The following is a 10,743-nucleotide window of genomic DNA, read 5'->3' as shown; positions in this document are numbered from 1 at the left end:
GAGTTACGACTATGCTGTAGAAGTTTCGAAACCATTAGATAAGTCTATTGAGTGTTGTTGTTGAGTTGAGAAGGTCTTCGTCTTGGGAGAGGTGCAAAAATAACTGATGGCAGTTCTAGCAGTGAATACAAAACAAGTGTGATGGTATAACCTGATTTCATGGTTGTACAAATGACGTCAGTTAAACTTAATGGTACCAACAATGTACCATGGGCGAAGTCGGTAGAGGTAAATTTGACGGCAAGAGGAAAGTTAAGATATTTTAAAGAAAACAAACTAGGCCAAGAGTTGTAGGGTATAATGATTGGATCCAGGAAAATGCACAGATTATGATATGTCTTTGGAATAGTATGGAACCTCATATCAGTGTGAACTTGATGTTCTTTGATGCTGCGAAAGAAATTTGAAAACATGCTAAGCAGTTATATTCTGGACAAGACAATGTAACTAGAATCTAGCAATTGTATCAGGAGTATTTTCAACTACAACAAGGTGATAGGGGTGTGGAAGAGTACTATTCTTGCTTGAAGAGTTTGCGGAATGAGTTGGATTCATATCAACCACTTTCGATTGATCTCAAAGTGCAAAAACAATAGAGAAATCAGTTGGATGTGGCATGTTTTCTTTCCGGATTGAGGTCTATATTTGAACCAATGCATGCCTAGATTTTAGACAGTAGTAACATACCTTCACTATCAGAAGCTTTCTCTAGAATAAGAAGGGTTACAAGTCCACATACAGATCCTAACCACAACCAGAGGTGGTAGAGATGGCTCACGTGATAGAAGTAGCTATCGTAGATGGAGTAACCACGGTGTGAGAGGAAATCACATGGGTGGTAGAGATGGAAATTTTAAAGGTCATGGTGTCAATGTTGTTGGTCGAGGAATGATCAACGAATGTAGCTATTGTTGACAGGAAGGACATACTGTGAACTAATGTTTTGATTAGACCCGTTCATGGGTCGGGCCGGGCTTTCACTTGTCATTAAGGGAAATATGCTAGGCCTGAGCCCGAGCCCAGCCCAGCCCGACCAACGGGCCTATAACTTGGGCCCGAGCCCGGTCTTGATAAAAAGCCCGACCAACGGGCCTCTTAAATGTATCTTTTTAGGGTAGTCTTGAACCCAGAAAGGATATAAGTGCTATAGTCCTTCCCTTTGGTGCTCCTTTGTTATTCCTGATGTGGCCTTCTTTAAAAATGTTCCTTTTTTTTTCTCTCAATTGAGCCTACTTCTCTTGATACTCTATTCCCACCTTCTCTTCCCTTACCAATGGAGGAGTTATTTGTGCATGCTTCTGTTGCTCAAGAGTCAATGTGACCATCAACCCATCAAGTGTATGCTTACCGCCCTTGTGGTATTGTGTTTCAGCTTTATCCAGCTCCATCTCAACCATTAGTAGCTCCTCCGTCGACGGATCCATCTCATTTTGATATTCCCATTGTTTTTTGCAAAAGTAAGTGTGCTTGTACTAAACATCCTATATCTTGTTATGTTTCATTTTCCCATTTATCTCCATCCTATCGAAAATTTGTATCCCTTCTATCGTCTATGTTTGTTCCTAAATCTTTTCAAGATGCTCTTCTCTCTCCAGAATGGAAAAGGGCAATGGATGAGTAATTTCATGCTCTTCAATGTAATCATACTTGGGACCTCTAGGGAAGAAAACAGTTGGTTGTTGGTGGGTTTACACTGTTAAGCATCTTGTCGATGATAGTGTGGAGAGATATAAAACACGCTTAGTAGCCAAAGGGTATACACAGACCTATGGTGTTGATTATGTTGATAATTTTTCACCTATAGTTAAAATGAGTTCGGTCTAGGTGCTTATTTCCTTGGATGCACACCTTGATTGGTTGTTGTTCTAGTTGGATATTAAAAATGCATTTCTTCACAATGACCTAGAGGAGGAGGTGTATATGGAGCAATCTCCAAGGTACGTTGCTCATGGGGAGGAAGGTAAGGTGTGTCGGTTAAAGAAAGCAATTTATGGGTTGAAGCAATCTCCAAGGACCTAATTTGGGAGATTCAGTAGTGTAGTACAACGTTTTAGGTTGACGCAATGTAGGGTCGATCATTCAGTGTTCAATAGAGATACTACCTCTAGGAATATTTTTTGGGCATAGAAGTAGCAAGGTCAAAGTGGGGAATCTCTCTCTCACAAAGAAAGCATGTGCTTGACTTGTTGAAAGAAATTGGTCTTTTAGGGGAAAAGCCAGTGGATACCCTTATAGATCCAAATGTGAAGATGTTTGGTAGTGAGGGGGAACCCCTAGCTGATCCTGGACGGTATAGGAGAGTAGTTGGAAAACTGATTTATTTAACCATTACAAGACCAAACATTTCCTTTAGTGTTGGATTATTGAGCCAATTCATGCAAAACCCAAGGAGAAACCATTAGGAAGGTATTGTTAGAGTTCTAAGCTATGTGAAGGGTGCTCCATGTAAAGGGTTGTTGTATAAGAAAGGGAGAGATCTTTCCTTGGAAGGATAAACAAATGCTGATTGGGCAAGGTCAGTTACTGATAGGAAATCAACAACTGGTTACTACACATTTTTTGTAGGGAATTTGATTACTTGAAAAAGCAAGAAGCTGAATGTGGTGGTTAGGAGTAATGCTGAGGCCGAGTACAGAGCCATGGCTCACACTACATGCGAGTTGGTGTGGTTGAGACAATTGTTGCAAGAGATGGGAATAACGGTCACTAACCCCATGAAGCTATTTTGTGACAACTAGGCAGCCATCCATATATCTTCCAATCCAGTGTATCATGAGAGGACCAAACACATAGAAGTGGATTGTCACTTTGTTAGAGAAAATGTGGTCAATGGAGAAATCATTACCCCATATGTTAAGTTTGAAGATCAACTAGCTGATTTGTTTACCAAAGGCTTGTGTGGTGCTTGGATGAAATATATTTGTAACAAGTTGGAGTTGTATGATATATATGCTCCAACTTGAGGGGGAGTGTTAAAATACAACTTTGTTCTAGGGTTATTTTAGTCTTTTCTCTTCTTTAAATCAATGTTTTTTGTCTCTATTCTCAAGTCTCTGTATATGGGGGTAGTATTGTAATTTTACTTTTCATTATGAATTAAACATATAGGGCGGCAGCTCTCTCTCTCTCTATAGAAACTGTGAAGCCCTATTCTATTCGACTTCTAGGCTCATATCAGAAGTTTCTTTTTATTTTTTTAATTAAATGCATGCCTATTAACAATATGAACTTTGATGCATACAATTGTTTATATATACAATAGTTAAATAAAATAGTATAATAAAATAAAAAACAATTGTTTATTTTATTAATATATTATATATTATATATAATTATAATGCATATGATATATTATATATATATATAACATATATGGGTCGTGCTAGGTTGTGTCACGTGCTGAGTCGTGCTAGCCCATGGGCCACGAGCAGTACGAACCACATTGTCGGGCCATGCCAGATTGGCCCATGAACCTAAAACCCCAAGCCTAGCACGGCCCATACAATCATGTCGAGTTGCGGCGTGGCCCAATTTACACCTCTACACTCAGATGGCCCTTAGACACAAAAACATATCAAAGAACATAGGTCCTTCTTATCTACTTTACAATTTACATAGCTTGTTCAAATGGAATCTATATGTATAATCTATATAACAAAATTAAAGATTGATGGCATCTAACTTGTAACAAAAAGATTAACCATCCCTGCAAAATAATGAAAGAAAAGGTATGTACTATGAAACATCATATATACACTAAAAGCAAAATGGGTAAGGATAGTGCCCATTTTCCTTGAAATGGAATCCTAACCTGTAAAGGTTATATTGGCTTATGTGAAATATTTTTCTATTTTGGCACAAATGGTTCGTGTGATGTTCATGAGAATTTTCTAATTACAAGATTGTCATTATGTGTATCCTTGAGTTTACAAGAATGCCATTATTTGTAACCTTGAGATTTTTTTACTAATTATAGAGTGTCATTGAAAGTAATCATTGCATCTTTTTAGTTGTACATATGATATTGAATTTTCATATAATTATAAGAATGTCATTATTTGTCACCTTGAATTTTTTATTAATTACAAGAGTGCTATTAAAATCAATTATTGCCTCTTTTATAGTTGTGCATGTGACATTGAATTTTCATGTAATTACAAGAGTGCCATCAACACATAATTATTATATTATCACAAAATTGTTATTACTCTCTTTACTTTTCATTTATCACCCCTTCTCTCTTTCTATGAATCCGAATAAACTAGGTCAATTCAGTTTCAATTCTTAGTATATTGTCCCAATTCTTATCGAGTCGAAGCCGGTTCCACTCAGTCACAAACTGATTTAGACCCAACCCAAGCTATCTATCTATCTATCTATCTATCTATATAATAAATTAATATTATATATAATATTTTCAATAAGTGTATTATAATTGACCCGAGAACCAATCGGTTTGGCTCTATATCTAAAATTACAAACTATATCGGGTCCGATTTGGTTCCAAGTCCTTAGTAATTCTTGTTGGGTCGGTTCTGGTTCTACCTAGACCTAACCCATTGACAACCCTATCTCTCTCTCCACTCCCACTATAATACTATTTTTTTTCATTTATCTTCATTTTCAAGTTTTCATTTATCTTCAACAACTCTTTCCTTGAACTTTTACAAGATAATAAATGTTTTAATATATTTTTTCAATTAATCAAGATAATTAGTTAATTAAATCGTCTAATTATGTTTCATCTAGGCAAGCCTAATGCAAACTCAAGCCCGAGGCCAGGCTTAAAAAAACACCTAGGCCCAAAGCATAAATTTTGAGTTAGGTGGGCTTAGGTTGGTAAGCTTGACTTGATATTTTGCAAGCCTAATGTGAGCTCGGGCTGGGCTGAAGTATTGGGCCAAAACTTGGGCTAAAAATTTGTAAGGCCAGGCCCAAACCAAGTCAACACAAAACTTAAGACCAAGCCTTGAAGCTTTGGGCAAAGCCAGGCCTTTTCATCTATGTCTTTCTAACGTCTCAATCAAATTCCATGGATCAAAAGCAACTAATATTTTAAAACACTCTCTTCTCTCTCTCCAAGAATTTAACCACTCCCTCCCATCCCCCCGGGAGAACCCCGCCAAGAGTATACACTTGTTAAAAATGTCCTAGTGCATATCATAAGTTACTTAATTTCACTTATATATTTTTTAAGATGTTATTATAAACTTATTTATTTTAAAATTAGAGAACTAATGTAACTTAAATGTTTAATTAGATTAGTTCAATTAATAATTAATTAATTTACCATATTTAATCAATTAAGTTAAATTAATTAATTAAATAACACTAACTTTAAATCTGCCAAGAACCCAAGATGAATAAAATTGCCGGGGCACCCTCTAGTTGAGGAATTAAGAGATACACAATCATTATCCATAACAATCCAATCCATTGACTGCAAATTTGAGAGAAACTTAGATTTGAGATCCTCTTACCGGGTTGGATTCAGCATGGGTATTTACCAAAACAAAAAAAAAAAAATGTTTTCAGATGTACCCAAGTATAAGGTGCCTTATGGAGATCTAATACCAAATCATCCGCAACCAGGAAATTTCATGAAACTACTGTAAACTTGAACCAGATTCAACGGAATATTACTGTAGCTAAAACAAATAATAAATAAATAAACAAATGGAATAGGATTATTAAACCTGATCCAACCTTTCCCTTGAAGAGTACCTCAATTATTAGTGAAAATTATATTTACACTTCCTCTTCAATCTCACCATAGCAATGGATCAGGTCAGTTCATAACATAACATTGTCTCTTAAACTCAGGAGAAAGCCCTATAAATTCAAGAGATTCGGGAAAAAGCCCAAATCTCCCCAATACCGAAGGAAGTAGAAATTGATTGCTGCTTATTACTGGAACAGTTTAACTAATTTTGAAGAAAAAGAGACAATATGAAGATTAACTTAAAAATTTAAGATTCTAACACACTTGCAAAATAAAAATTAGTCAATAATAGCAAGTAAAGAGCCCAAAATAGTCAGCCAATAGTAACAGGAAATCATAAAATAACCATATACATATATATAGAGAGAGAGAGAGAAAGAGAGAGGATTTTTTTTATCAATAACTGAAATGGATTCATTAAATTTAAAACATAGGAATACAACGAAGAAAGAAGGGAGAGACAAAGCTTTCTTAGCTCTCCCTTAATAAAACAAAAGTTTACAACATAGCCCAAACCAATTGGTTCCTTCCCACCCACTGTTTAGCCAATGTATCGGCAAAAGAATTAGCATCTCTTTTCACCCATTGCAGATTAACCTCCATACCTTGTCACAGCCACTTGATTCTCCTTTTTTCATTAATGTAGCCCCACCAACCAGCAATATGGATATGAATTTCAGGATTCCAACAATAGAAAAAATTAACAAGAATAATCAGAATCAAGAGGATACCTGAAAATAAATGAAAAAAGTGAACCACTTCCCTCAAAGAACAAATTACTAAAATATAGTTAAAATGTAAAAGAAGAAATAACAATGGAAGGGAGAGACCCATGCCCTAGAGGGGGACTTGATCAGATGAAGCCCTACCTGGTTATACGAAGCTGCACCAAAGTCCTATCGGCAAACAAATGAACCAAAAAGTAAGGCAAAATCAGTAATTTTTTAGGGAATAGAATGAAGAAAACATGAGAGAGAGAGAGGGAATATTTGACAGATTGCATCTGGGAAAAACCCTAGAAAGGTTGCAGAGAGTTGACAATCATGTTAAACCAAACCTAGAAAAGTTGCAGAGATTTGACAACCACATTAAACTTACAACCCGATAACCTGCAAGTTGTTACAAAGAGTTGACAAATTGGATCCACAAAATCCCAGGAAAGTATACATCTATCCAAAAATTGGGTCTGGGAAAAATCCTAGAAAAGATGCAAGTGTAAATGGATTTCTGATCTTCTTGAGTAAATGTTCCACAAATGGAAGAGAAATTGACGCTGAGAAGAGCTAAACTTCAGTACCTTTAATGGTGAATTTAAAAAGGTGTACATGCAGACAGCCATTATGAGATTTATGAATTTAAAAACAACTTTGCCAAGAGAAAGCAGAGCCAAGGTAAAGAAGCTGAGAGAAGGCAGTTAGTAATGCCAACAAATGAGAACAATCAGCAATTAAAATACTTGATTTACAAAAGACAAAAAAAAATTAAGACAATTGGAATTGCACATGTGCAAGTACTGAGAGTAGAGAGGCCTACGTGTGACCGTGTGAGCTGTGCTTTGAGGCCTTTGGCCTCCACACACACCTCTTTCTTATATAGATATAGATTAGGGGTGCAAGTCATATACCCAATTGGCAGAATTTACACTATATTGAGTCCAAGCTTCCAGGACTGGCCCATTCAAATTACACCGAAAATTAGTGTAGAACTCCACCTTCATTTTTTTTACACCGATAATCGATGTAAATTATACATCGAAATTATCAATATAAAATTCATCGGTTCTATTCTATCATCGAGGTAAACTCCTCTCACTCTACTTGGCTGTTTCGCACGTCTCTCTCCTCCGTTCTTCGTCTACCCCGCTAACTCTCTTGCCGATGCCGCTGCTTCTCCGTCGAACACCCGGTAATCTCACTCACTCATTCTCTCTCTCTTTCACCCCTCTTAGTTCTCCCTCTCACTCACACTCTCCCGCTCTCTCACCCCCTCTCTCGCTCTTTCACAGTATACTCTCTTTTTCTCACAAGTTCGAATGCCCTCATCTCTTAGAACACAGAGGACGCCCTCAGATCAACTTGGTTCCGATCGGTTTACACTTTTTTCATAGGTTTGAATGCCCTCGTCTCAAAACACAGAAGACGCTCTCAGATCTGCAACTTGGTTCTAATTAGGGCTGTTTATGGGTCGGGTTGGGTCGGCTTATTGAGATTTTTCCAACCGACCCGACTTGGTTGGGTTACCTGAAATTGAAACCGAAACCGAAACAGATCCTATGTTAAGCAAAACCAACCTGGTCGGTTTGAGTTGGTTTGGGTCAATTTCGGCTCTAAGTTTAACATGGTAATAAATTGGTAGATTGGAGAAAGAAGACTGAAATTTGATGTAAAAAATAACACATAATTCTATTAGAGAAATAAAGACTGAAATTGGTAGGGGGCGGACCAAGTTAGAATAGAAGTTATAAAGAAAATAAAAAGTCAAACTGTATTAGAGAAAGAAGACTGAAATTTGTATATTTCAAGAAACCTTATAATATAAGTAAAAAATGACACCTAATTCTAATCTTAATTGGTTGCCTATTTGGTGTAAAAGACCATAAAAACTATGATCATTTGATTCTTTTCTTTAAACTTTTTCAAAAAATATTCTTGTCTAATTGTCTTATAATACTTGCCATTAATGTCATTCCTAACTACAAGACTAAAAATTTAGGTTGTAACTAGGATGGAGACAACTTAGTTAAGTAGGAACTAAGTAGGTTGTAACTACTAAGTAGGAACTAACTGCTAACTACTAAATCGGTTCGGTTTGGCCGAACCATCGGTTTATGATTTTTTACAACCCGAAACCGACTGGTGCTGAAGAAAACCCAACTGACTCGGGTTGGATAGGTCCGGGTTGGTCAGTTTGGTCGGGTTGGGTCTTCTTAAGAACAGCCCTAGTTCTAATAAGTTTACATTTTTCTCACAGATTCAAACGCCCTCCCTCCCTCTCTCTCCCTCCTCTTGATTTATCTTTATGCTTATGGTCTACGATTTTTGTATAGTTCTTAGATCTACAGCTTATTTTTCTTAGATCTGCGCCTTTGAACTATATTTTGTTTCACCTAAATTATTGTATGAAAGCCACTGTATTATTTGAATATTTCAATAAGTTAAACTAGTGGATTTTTACCAAATAAAAAAATATAATAAAATCACATCGTCAAAACATGTTTCAACGGGGTCATTGAGTGTTGTATTTATGGTTTTAATTAGTTGAGAAATTCAAATAGTTCATGTATTCCTGCTTGCTTCAGTGGAATCTATATCAGAGTTTTTCTTTCCATCTTTTTACAATTTTGGTATGTCTTTAGTCATTACATTACAGCATTTCAGAGAAAACAAAAATCAAAAGACGCCCCTAATTTCAAAGAATACTGAGGCAAGTATTGTTTTGGCTATTCATATAGCTATAGTTGATTTCAAATGTAAGCCAGTTTAGATTTGTAGAACATGGCAGATTGCTTCAACATGACTGTTACTGTTCTTGGTCAGAACTCAGAAGAGGTGAACTAAAACCCCTTTCAACAGGACTACACACTAGAGTATATGTGATTGTGAAGGGAATATGTATCTCTCAACTCTAAATTCATGGTCATTTATGTGCTGGGAAGTGGGAATACCCTTTTGGATTTTGTAGCAAATCTGTTTACTCGTCAAGCTCATCAAGAATTTACACTCACTTCCATGGTCCAAGTTGTCATCACCTGGGCTGGGCCAATCTCCCTTCATGGGTGTTCTTTTATTTATTTATATATATTTGCTTCACTTAATGGGTCCAAGAAAATGTTTTAAGTTGATGATGAAACCTGATAAAACCTTCCAAAAACTAGTTTGGATATTAAAACAATCAAAACCCCATGTCAGGAGACTCGGGACTCAGGACAAGCAAGAGGCTATAGATTTGACAAAGAAATTAACCCAATGAAAGGAATTTCAGTTTATAGTCATCTTATAGTATTGTTCTTTTTTCTTTCCTTCACGTTCATGCAAGTTGAGGCTTGAGAGTATCTTCTATAATTTCTCTAGTTGTGTATGGTAGAACATCCTGTAATGTCTTGAAAGCACTTGAAGTTGGAGAAGTATCTAATCTAATGTCTTGAGTGGAATTCTTAAGGGATTTTGATCGCATGCCTATATTCAAAATAAATTCGTTTCTTTTCCACTTTTATGATAGTATTTAGAAGGGGATTTATGAGATATATTAGAATATTTTTGGGTTTGATTTGACTAGATTTGTGCAGAGGGGGAGTAGTGGTGGCAGTTTAGAAGTCTGGGTAAGAGGTATTGATCATAGGAAGGTGTTGATAAGATTGGATGATGATGATGGAGAGTGGACCATGGCGTTTGCTACTGAGATGGAAATGACTAAATGAGGGGTGTGGTGGGGATGAGAACCCCTCCCTTAACTCTTGCTAGTCATTTAGACTTGGGAAAATGTCAACTTGAATAGCTTTTGTTGTATGTGAATGTATGATCAGAAAACCCAAATGGACACTGACTTAGAACTAATTCCAAGGTTTTATCCTATGGAAGACTGGGTTTGTCAAACTCAGATCATGACTGCATAGGATCCTTGAGAGCATCATGCAAAGGGCACATGCACAAACTTGGTACTGATTTCATGCTTACTGTTTTGACAGATCGCTCTATAACTTGTTCGAAAAGGAGTAGCAAATGAATCATCTACAGTTGTTGGGGTCCAGGTCATTGGACCTGATGAAAACAAAGAGAAGTCTACTGAAAAGTTGAATGAAATTGTGGAAGAGGAGATACAAATAACTGCTGAACCAGAGGAAGGCAAAATTCAAGAGAAGCCTAGCAAGAAATCTATAGAAGCTTATCAAATACAGATGAATAGTCCAACAGTTGAAATCAAAATTTTGTCAATTCTTCTTCTGAAAGCCTCAAAATTTAGTCATTTCTTTCCTTTTTTTTTCTACTAGAATATGGTTGAATGATTTGCACATTCAAAAACAA

Source organism: Nelumbo lutea, chromosome 1 (genome assembly GCF_056320005.1).
Source record: "Nelumbo lutea isolate HS-2025 chromosome 1, American lotus-T2T, whole genome shotgun sequence".
Lineage (NCBI taxonomy): Eukaryota > Viridiplantae > Streptophyta > Magnoliopsida > Proteales > Nelumbonaceae > Nelumbo > Nelumbo lutea.
Note: the sequence above shows the minus strand (reverse complement) of the source record.